The sequence below is a fragment of the Microtus ochrogaster genome, unplaced genomic scaffold (genome assembly GCF_000317375.1).
Source record: "Microtus ochrogaster isolate Prairie Vole_2 unplaced genomic scaffold, MicOch1.0 UNK98, whole genome shotgun sequence".
NCBI lineage: Eukaryota > Metazoa > Chordata > Mammalia > Rodentia > Cricetidae > Microtus > Microtus ochrogaster.
Window position 1 is genome coordinate 584,245 of NW_004949196.1, and position 9,778 is coordinate 594,022.

At 53.5% G+C, this 9,778-nt stretch overlaps 1 protein-coding gene across 2 annotated transcripts in view; it reads right to left on the bottom strand.

Moving 5' to 3' along the window:
- Rfx2 (regulatory factor X2) overlaps window positions 1-8,925 on the bottom strand; it is a 64,013-nt gene extending 55,088 nt beyond the window's left edge. For both annotated transcript variants that reach the window (XM_026778006.1, XM_013355142.2), the window contains exon 1: window positions 8,817-8,925. The gene's annotated coding sequence lies outside the window, so the exon portion shown is untranslated. The remainder of the gene's footprint in view (window positions 1-8,816) is intronic.
- Between the last annotated feature and the right edge of the window lie 853 nt (window positions 8,926-9,778).

The following is a 9,778-nucleotide window of genomic DNA, read 5'->3' on the forward strand; positions in this document are numbered from 1 at the left end:
AGAGAGAGAGAGAGAGAGAGAGAGAGAGAGAGAGAGAGAGAGAGGTGGGGAGGGGGGCTCTGTGTGTCTAACATCCCAAGACCCACACTGCAGGGCAAGAGAGAGCTGAGTGGTGAGGGAGAGTGCAGATCCAGGGGTACATAGTCAGGGGCAAGATCTGGTAACATAGCCCAAGAACTCCAATTTACAAAATCAAATAGAACTTTAAACAGCTCTCTCCAGTCCAGCAGCGACTTCCTCCCAGGACACTGCCTGAATCAGGACCAACTTCTGAGATGACCCTGCAGCTCTTACCAACCTGCCAGAGGGCTCAGGGGGAAAGACGCTTGATGCTAAGCCTGCCGACCTGAGTTCTGGCCTTGGGACCCACATGATGGAAGGACAGATCCAATTCCTAAAAGCTGTCTCTGACTTCTACACACAGACACCAAAAGAACTTTCAAAAATGTAATAAAGTATTACAATGTCAACAAATAAATGGAAAAGATGTAATGAAGAAATAAAACTGCAATCCTTGGGAGTTTCCTCCCAACTTCTTTTGACTCCAAGTCAAAAGAAAATCTCCCCTGGTTTCGGAATGGACGGATGTCAGATGCGTGGACAGACAGAAGACAGAACTGCTCTGTCTGCCCAAGGAAATCTCCCCTGGTTTCGGGACGGATGGATGTCGGATGTGTGGACAGACAGAAGACAGAACTGCTCTGTCTGCCCAAGGAAATCTCCCCTGGTTTCGGGACGGATGGATGTCGGATGTGTGGACAGATAGAAGACAGAACTGCTCTGTCTGCCCAAGGTCTGCATTTGTCCCACGTTCAGTTTTAAACAAAGTGAAATCTCCGGAAACTCCCAACCTAGACCAAGTGGAATGTGGGCACTGCCATTGGCCAAGCATAACCAAGCATTTAATAGCCTCCACTGTATGCTCAGACCTCTGTACTCGCATACTAGGACTTCATATGCGCTTTGAGACTCTGGGAACTTTCTGGAAAAAGAACTTGTAACTGGGCGCCTGCCCTCCACGGTGTGGGCATGAGTACATATGCCACTGAGGGCTCATCAATAAAGGCATCTGACACCAAGCCTCACACCAGGGGTTCCATCTCTGGTCCCCAGAGTGGAAGGTGCCCTGACCCACGGGTCTGCTGGCCTCTGGTACTCATGCGCGCATTTGAGGCGGAAAGACCAGTCCAGATAGGAAATTGCTGGGGGCACCATGTTTGGCCTATGCGAGGCTAGGAGCGTGGTTGGCAGTCCCTGGCTGGGAAGACTAGGCTTCTGCAGGTCTTTTTTTTTTTTTTTTTGGTTTTTCGAGACAGGGTTTCTCTGTGGCTTTGGAGCCTGTCCTGGAAACTCCCTTTGTAGACCAGGCTGGCCTCGAACTCACAGAGATCCGCCTGCCTCTGCCTCCCGAGTGCTGGGATTAAAGGCGTGCGCCACCACCGCCCGGCCTTCTGCAGGTCTTTTAAGGGCGCACACAGCACGCACTCCTGTAGCACAGGCCCGGCTCTCACAGGGGTTGCTAACACGCAACCGCCTCCCCAAGCACCTTCTGCCCTTAGCTTGCCACACGGTGAAACACAGGCAGTCACTCAATTTAATGACCTCAGATGATGGCTGATTGGGCACACAAATATTTGCTGGACACTGGCTTCAGAACACTGGACAGAAAAGAAAGGCCCGAAGGAGTCTTCTAGAAAAGTAGGGGGGAAATGTGTTCAAATCAGAACTTTACCGTCCTGGGAACCCAAAGCTCCTATGCATTTCTGATCTGCTGGTGGCGCCCCAAGATGAGGGACAGGAAAGAGGCAGGTACACGGAGAAAGTAGCACGCATTTCTAGAAACTTCTTTCAAGAACCTAGCCTACAGACCACCTCTTGGACCAAATGTATTCTGGACAATGTGGTGTTTCTCAGAGGTAAATGGTTTGCAGGAACAAGATGGCAGGGCTAGGAGGAGCTTGACACCTGCGACTTCCACAAGTGAGCCAGGACTGAGGCAAGCGAGCCACCTTGTCTTTTGGGACACAGCCCCTTCCCCTCTGGAGATTTCTCTGCTTTGATCTTTCTGGTCTTCTTGGTGTTCAGTCCGGGAAGAGATTTCCTCCTTCCTCTGCCATCTACTCTACTCAGCTCCTTCTGGTCAGAGACCTCGGTTCAACGTGACTCAGTGTCCGGGTGGAAATGGGCATGACTGATGGATGGATGTGTGGGTTGTGAAATGATGAGCAGAGGGTGGGTGGATGGACGAAGGCACAGGCATAATGTAGCCCATCCACACTCAACCATGAGAATGAAGAAAAGTCTTACACTTGATCCAGCCGATTTCCCAGGGTTCTCTAGGGAACAGAGCTGACAGAATGAACACACACATACATGGGATTGATTAGAGTTGCTCACAGGCTGTGGTCCGAGTCGTCCAACCATGCTGTCTCCTGATGTGGCCGCAGTGGTTCTTTGGTCCCTGAGACCGGACATCTGGTGCTGGAGGCCAGGGAGGTCCCAGAGCTGCCAGGTTTCAGTCCATGGGATCCTGAAGAAGTGGGTTCCAACACCATCAGAGGAACCATCAAGATAAATAAACTTGCCAACGAGTCTGAGGGTGAGCAACAGAAAGAACAGCCATTCTGCCCCACGTCCCTTCACATGTTGTGCTACCTGAAGATTTGGCCCAGATTCAGGGTGGGTCTGAGCTCACAGGTGCCCAGCTGCTCAGGTTCTAATCAGCTTCAGCTGCAGTCGAGTTAACAAGACGAGCCATCCGGCCAGCAGAGAGGGACCTTGAGGACACAATGCTCACTTACAATGAGCCAGACACAGGAGCCTGCCTCCGGGGGGGTCCCAACATCCCCAGATCCACAGAGACAGGGGCTGAGAGCTGGTGCTGAGCTTCCGAGCTTCATCAGGGCAGAAGGGGGCTCTGGAGATGAAAGTGGTCACAGCGATGACACGGGCCTGCCGTGAGGTGGGTGGACGTCACTGATTCCTCCGTCCTTGTTTCTCTCATTGTCCACCCATTCTGGAACCTCGTGCACATCAGCATACACCCCTGAAGCCTGACCTCTGGCTTGGATACCCCTCATCCTATAGATGCTTCCCCCCACTCCAGCTCCCTATATCACTGCTGCCCCTTAATGTCCTGAGCACACAGCTGGCTGCATGGCCCCTGCTGGCTCCTAACCCATCCCTCCACATTCGAGGTCACTGAATTGATAGGCTTTGCCTGGCCCTGAATCCAAACACCCAGGAGGTCACTTTCCTCAGGGTCTGGGACACCGTGGTGAGCACCCAGACCTGGAGAGCCCTTGGGAACTGACACCTTGGTCCTTGTCACCTCTCCCACTGCGGCTGCAGACTTCAGTGCGGATAGCAGAAGCTCTGACCCCAGAGGCCTCCAGCCCAGCAAGACACAAAGACAGCGAAGGGCCAGATGGTCACATTCTTCTGTGTCACAGATGCTCATGTCTGTCACTGCCTCTTCCATGAAGGATTCTGGGGTCTGGGGCTCCGAGGTAGAGTACTTATCACGTAAGGAGCCCTAAACAGGGTGTGGTGGCATTTGCCTGTCATCCCAGCACTCAGGAAGTGATGAGGAAGTCGAAGGTCATCCTTAGCTACACAGCAAGTCTGAGGCTACCTTGCTATACAACAGCCACCCTGCCACACACATAATTTAAAAATAACCACCAGGCTTTGACCCAAGAGTCATCGTTAACAACTCCTGCTTAGGCAGTTTGGGAAGTTTCCTGAAAACATGGTTATGTCCTCTCTCTCCATCAGCCACTGGCAACCACTGTGAGGTTTGCTGAAGCCTTGGCTACCTTCCCACTTGTCCTGGTCCTCTAGGCAGAATGGTGGCTGGCATCTACTGAGCCCTTCCGGGACACAGCTCAACACCCCCACCCCACACATGCCAGCTGATCTCCATGGCTCCACCCCTCCCTCACCTTCCTCCAATCAGCAGGTGGTCCCCAGCCCCCCAGTGTATCCAACACAGCACTACCCCAGGGCTTTTGCCCTTCCTGATCTTCATGACCTAATGTGTAATATCTAATCATGTGAGGCCACAAAACCTCTATCTTGGGGGTGGTCTCATGTAGCCCAGGCTGGCCTTCATTATTTAATCAAAGTTGATCCTGAACCCCTGATTCTTCTGCCTCTGCCTCCCCAGTGCCGGTTAACAGGCATGCTCCACACACCTGGTTTCTGGAGGCCAGGGCTTTGTGTATGGCAGGTAAATGATCCCCCTACTGAGCCCCACCGGGTACTTTATCTTTACACTTTATTTCTTTATGTGCACGGACGCTTTGCCTGCCTGCATCTGTGCATCAAGAGCATGCCTGGTGCCCAGGGAGGGCAGATGAGGGCATCAGACCCCCGGGACTGTAAAGGGTTGTGTGTGGAAGCAGAGACCAAACCCAGGGCCTCCACAAAGGCAGCGCGTACGTGAGTGCTCTTAACCCCGAGCTGTCCTCCACTCTACCTGTTCTAACGGCTGTATACTACTCCTTGAGTTAATCAGGGCATTCTTGGGTGCGCACGGCAGCAGCAGTAGGCCCTGACTCTATAAGGAATTAGGGGCTAGTCAGCCATCTTGGCAGGAAATCACAGGATTCGCTAGAGCCCAAAAGAAGAAGCCAGAGTTGCCAGGATGCTGGGCAGGGTGGCAGAACCTGCCAGGCCTACACCTCATATGACAGGAATGTGGCTGTAAGAAAGAGCTGAGGTGCACAAGGCTTGGTGCCTGGTCCTGGGGGCTGAGTTCAAGTCCTGGCATGAGCCAGCCAGCCTGCCTCACCGTGGCTCCCTTCTAGACATCATAGTATTGGCACTGAAAGCTGGTAAACTCAGAAGTCAAAGCTGCCCTGCCGAGTGGGCTGGCCACCCAGCAAACTTATGGTGACCATGATGCCTGAGGCTAGGGGGGAGGTGGGGGGAGGACACTCAGCACTGGTGGTGAGGTTTAAGTTTCAGTAGCTTTTTTGTAGCTGGGGCCATGGCTCAGGGGTGAGCACCTGACCAGCTCATTTGCAGTCCTGACTCAGTCTTCAGCCCTGCAGATAAACTGTGCACACACAGAACCCCGGAGGAGACGGAGCAACACAAAACACTGTCATTTTCCAGTATGGAGACAAATGGCACTGGAGGGATGACGTGTCTTGGGAGCAGCTGGTGGTCCCTAGGTCAGCTGGAGGGCTTCACAACCTGAGTACCCAGAAGCTGCTCACTAGTAGAAGAGTAAGGAATGGGAGGAATGGACTTGGGGGACAGTGGGGAGCTGGACTTGGCCACCTCAGGTATCAGGAACAATCTACAAAGGAGCAGTCACCCACCCATCCACAGATTAATGTTGGACATAGGCGGGCTGGGTAGTCCCACACAGCACTGAAATCCCAGTAAAGGGTTGGGGTGATGGCACATGCCTTAATCTGAGCACTTGGGATGCAGAGAGGCAAGCAGATTTCGGTGAATTCGAAGCCAGTCTAGTCTACACAGCAAGTTCTAGGACAGCCTGGTCTAAAAGTGAGACACTGTCTCAAAAAATACAGTAAAAATAAAAAGAACAGCTGGGAATACTTGCATAGCATATGCAAAGCCCAGCACCTCAATAAATAAGTGGGGAAAAAAAGAAAGAAAGAAAACAAAGCATATAACATGCGATTCCGTCTAGCTAAGGATTTAACAAGCTAAGCAATCATTAGTTTATAGATGAACTAATGAATAAAGGAATATATTAGCATGTGCTAATAAGCATATATGAATATTCGTATCACCACTGGGACTGGGAGAGGCTTGCTGCCAAGCCTGATAACCTTTGTTTGATCCCCAAGTGAAGGAAAGGGCAAACTCTCATAAGTGGTCCTCAGACTTCTGCACGTATGCACAACAGGTGCTGCACACTCACTTAAACAATAAAGATTAAAAATACCACTACTAGCCGGGCGGTGGTGGCGCACGCCCTTAATCCCAGCACTCGGGAGGCAGAGGCAGGCGGATCTCTGTGAGTTTGAGGCCAGCCTGGTCTACAAGAGCTAGTTCCAGGACGACAGGCTTCAAAGCTACAGAGAAACCCTGTCAGAAAGAAAGGAAGAAAGAAAGAAAGAAAGAAAGAAAGAAAGAAAGAAAGAAAGAAAGAGAAAAGAAGGAAAAAAGCCGGCGACTAATGCAGTTTAAGGCCCAGGGACCCTTCATGCAGCAAGGGAATTAAAAGCTGTATTTTAAAGGCTGAGAGTGGTGACATCGTCTATAACCCTATCGATTCCCTAGGGCTCAGGGATCTACACAGAGACCAACCTGACAGGCAGTAGAACATTGTAGCATTGTTAAACCATCACTGATTCAAAGTATCCAAAATCCTCTCTCTGGCTCCTGCCCCTCAGTGTGTAATCCCCTGGATATGGCTGCCTGGTGGTAGGAGCCTTAGATTCCTTTCCCTGAGGCGGAGCTCTCGCTCTCGCTTCTCCAGTGGAAGTGGAGAACACCCGGGTGTGGCACGCCCGGGTGGATTTTCCAGTCCATTCCAGTCCTTGAACCCAAGCGGGAGGAAGGGCAGGTCAGCCGCCAGACTCACTGAGCCCTCCCAGTAAACAAGCACACTTCACAGCCTGGCCAAAGAGGTTAAAAAGACGACAGGAAAGGTTTTTAAAAAGTTCTGTGTCATTATTTTATTATTAATACCATGACTGCTCTTGGAAGTATCTTTACTTCACTTTCAATTAAATCTCATTCCACAGCCCGGAGGTGGCTAGGCAGGTAAGGGCTCTTGCGGCCAGGCCTGCTCAACGGAGGTCCCGGAACCCATGTACCCACGTGTGTGTGAGCGCACGCATGTAGTCACACTCAATAAATAAATGCATGTAAAAAGTTAAACAAAAGTGAATCACTTGACAATAATCACCTGATCCCTGAGGACATTTAGGCAGTTACTGCAGCTGCTGCAGAGGGAGCCATTGTCCCCCGTTTGAACCTGTCTCCCTTTTGAACCTGTCTCCCTTTCCATCCTTCTGATAACCAGATGTCCTAGGCTATCAGTATCGACTGGACACAGAAGGGTGGGGTCCTTCTCGTGTGGCAAGATTACTTTTGTTACCAAGGTTACTGGATGCAGCCTTTCTATCTGGCAGGGCCAGATGGGTGTGGCAGCCTCTAAGTGGGCAAAAATGTTCTCTTAATATTTCTCCTTAATAATTTTCTACTTCACACAATTTCTTACTTAATTTTCTATTTTCTATATTATACTTATCCTTATACTATAGATTTCTTACTTTACCTACACTACAGATTCCCCTTTTTTACTCATTCAGAGGGATCTGTTTCCATGCTCATTACAACTCTCTTCAAGGAAAAAAAGGCAAATAGTAGAGGAGGGTCTGGGAGGAGGGATCATCAGGAGTGGGCGGGAGTGAGAGGTGAGTGGTGGAGGAGGAGGGTATGATCAGAACACATGCATGAAGGTAACGGTCAGAGGCCACACTTGCACAAGTAATACAAGTTCATAAAATTATTTAACACCCAGTCATCGCAGGATTTTTCTCGGGGGAACAGGATTCCCGTGTTAAGCTGAGAGCAAAGCAAGGCAATGACTGGGGACTATAGTGTCCCCTAGACGGGCTAAAGTAGGGATGAGGTCTCCGGAGTGGAGCCGCCAGCTGCTTTAACAGTGCCCCCCTCCCGCCCCGTCCCCCGCGGGCGTCATCCCCCTGGGGTCCGCCCTGAGGCGGCTGAGCTGGGGAGGGGGGAGCGGAGGAGACAACCGCGGTTCTAGCGAATCCCGACTGCCGACACGGCCCATGGGGAGGGGCGAGGAGAAACACGGGTGTTTTGGAGTGAGCGTGCGTGTGCACGGGTGGGGTCCATACGCACCGGCGCGCACGCACTCGCACTCTCCCGGCCGGCCTCCCGGCTTTCTGCAAACGGGTCACACAATGTTTTCCTTCGGGAAAGTTTTCTGGATTGCGGATCCCAGCGACGAAGAGGAAGCTGCGGATGCCCGTGAGCTTCCCGGGGCAACGTGAGAAAGGACCGTGGGTCCCGAGATACCCCCAAACGCGTACTGTGGGGTTCCACGCGGCAGGGGAGGGGATCCGAGGATCTGGGGCGCCGAGGAGTTTGGGATGGACAATAGAGTGCGAAGGGCGGGGAAGAATCCTTCTAGAAGAAACACACTGACTATTTTGGTCAAAGCAAAGCACAAGAAAGAGGTGCCGGGAGCGGTGTCCCCCAATCCAGTGTGCCTGAGTCAAGGAGGAAACCGGACTCTCCGAATTTCGGGGGCAAACAGAAGGATCCCCTGGGAGTCAAGTTCAGGGATGACAGCCGGGGTCCCAGTGTACCCCGATTTCAGAATTGTAAAAGGGAGACGATGCCCCTGATTTTCAGAGTTGGGTGAGAATGGCTGGCTCTGTGGGAGCCCTCAACCCAGATTTCGGGGATATGACAGTGAGGAGCAGACTTGGGGGAGTCTCCAATCCAGGCTTTGGGGTTAGTGAGAGTGAGGAATACTTTGGGGGGGTGCCTCCGCGCTCCCGGAGTTTCGAGATAAAAAATGAGAGACAAGGGGGTCTTCTGGAGTCCTCACCCCTCAAAGTTAGATTTAGTGCGTCAAACGCAAGAAGAGATCGCTACACTTCACAAACTTTGAAGAGTGTGAGCGGTGTTCCCCTTAGTCCAGGGATCCCCAAATCATTTGTAAGGACCAGAAGTGGGCGACGTTGGCGTCTGCAAAGTTGGGGCGCTGGGTCCCGCTGCGCCCGCCCCCGCGACTCCCCCAGCGGGGTCCCCGACAGCCGCTGCCCCCCTCCCGGGCCCGCAGCGCTCACCTGGAGTTCGGCGGGGAGTTCTGGTAGCGGCTCCCGCGGCGGCGGCCGCTGCGTGTCGCTCCGCGTTGGCAAGTAACAGTCTCCACGGCTACAGTCTCTATGGCGGCGGCGGTGGCGGCGCCGGCCGCTCCTCCTCCGGCTCCCGCCGCCCGCCCGCCGGCACCTAGCGCCCGCCCGCTTCGGCCTCGCGCCGTGCTTGCAGGGCGGGGCGTTGCGCCCGGCAACGGTTACCAAGCTGCGCGCCCCGCCCCCTCCAACGGCCCGCCCATGCCCGCCTCCAACGGCCTCTGAGAGGGCGGGCACTCTTACCATTGGCTGTTCGTGGTGCCCGTCAGGGATGAACCGGCAGGCTCTCGAGTAAAAGCCTGGCCAATCGTTGTGGGGAGGGCGGGGCCTGGCGGGAGGTGCGCGGCTCCGGGTTGTCTCCGAGGAGGCGCGCGAGGGCCTACGGGCTGAGCGTGTCGGTGGAGCGCGCGTTTTCCAAGTTGCGGTGACTCGGTCAGACGCGAAGGCGTTGATCACCTAAGAGGAGCAGCGGACTCCGGCTTTCCTCCCTTCTTCCACGACTCACAGACTGAAAACCTTTTTCTTTTTGGATAGGTTTTTGTCTGTGAGTGTGCGTGCAGTGCCCACGGGGACCCGAAGAGGGCGTCGGCTCGCCTAGCGCCGGAGTGACGGGCTGCTGTGAGTTGGCACCGAAACTCGGGTCCTGGGCAAGAGCAGAAATTGCTGGTCACCTGGAGCCTCCTCTCCGGCCTCCTCGTTTTTTGGAGACGAGTGTTCTGTACCCAAACTCACTATGTGGCGGAAGCTGGCCTCCAACTCCTAATCCTCCTGCCTCTCTACCTCCCTAGTGCTGGGATGAGGGGTGCGCGCTAAACTGAGCCTCCGTTCTCTCCCTCTCCCTCTCCCTCCCCCTCCCCCTCCCTTCTTCCCTCTCTCTCTCTCTCTCTCTCTCTCTC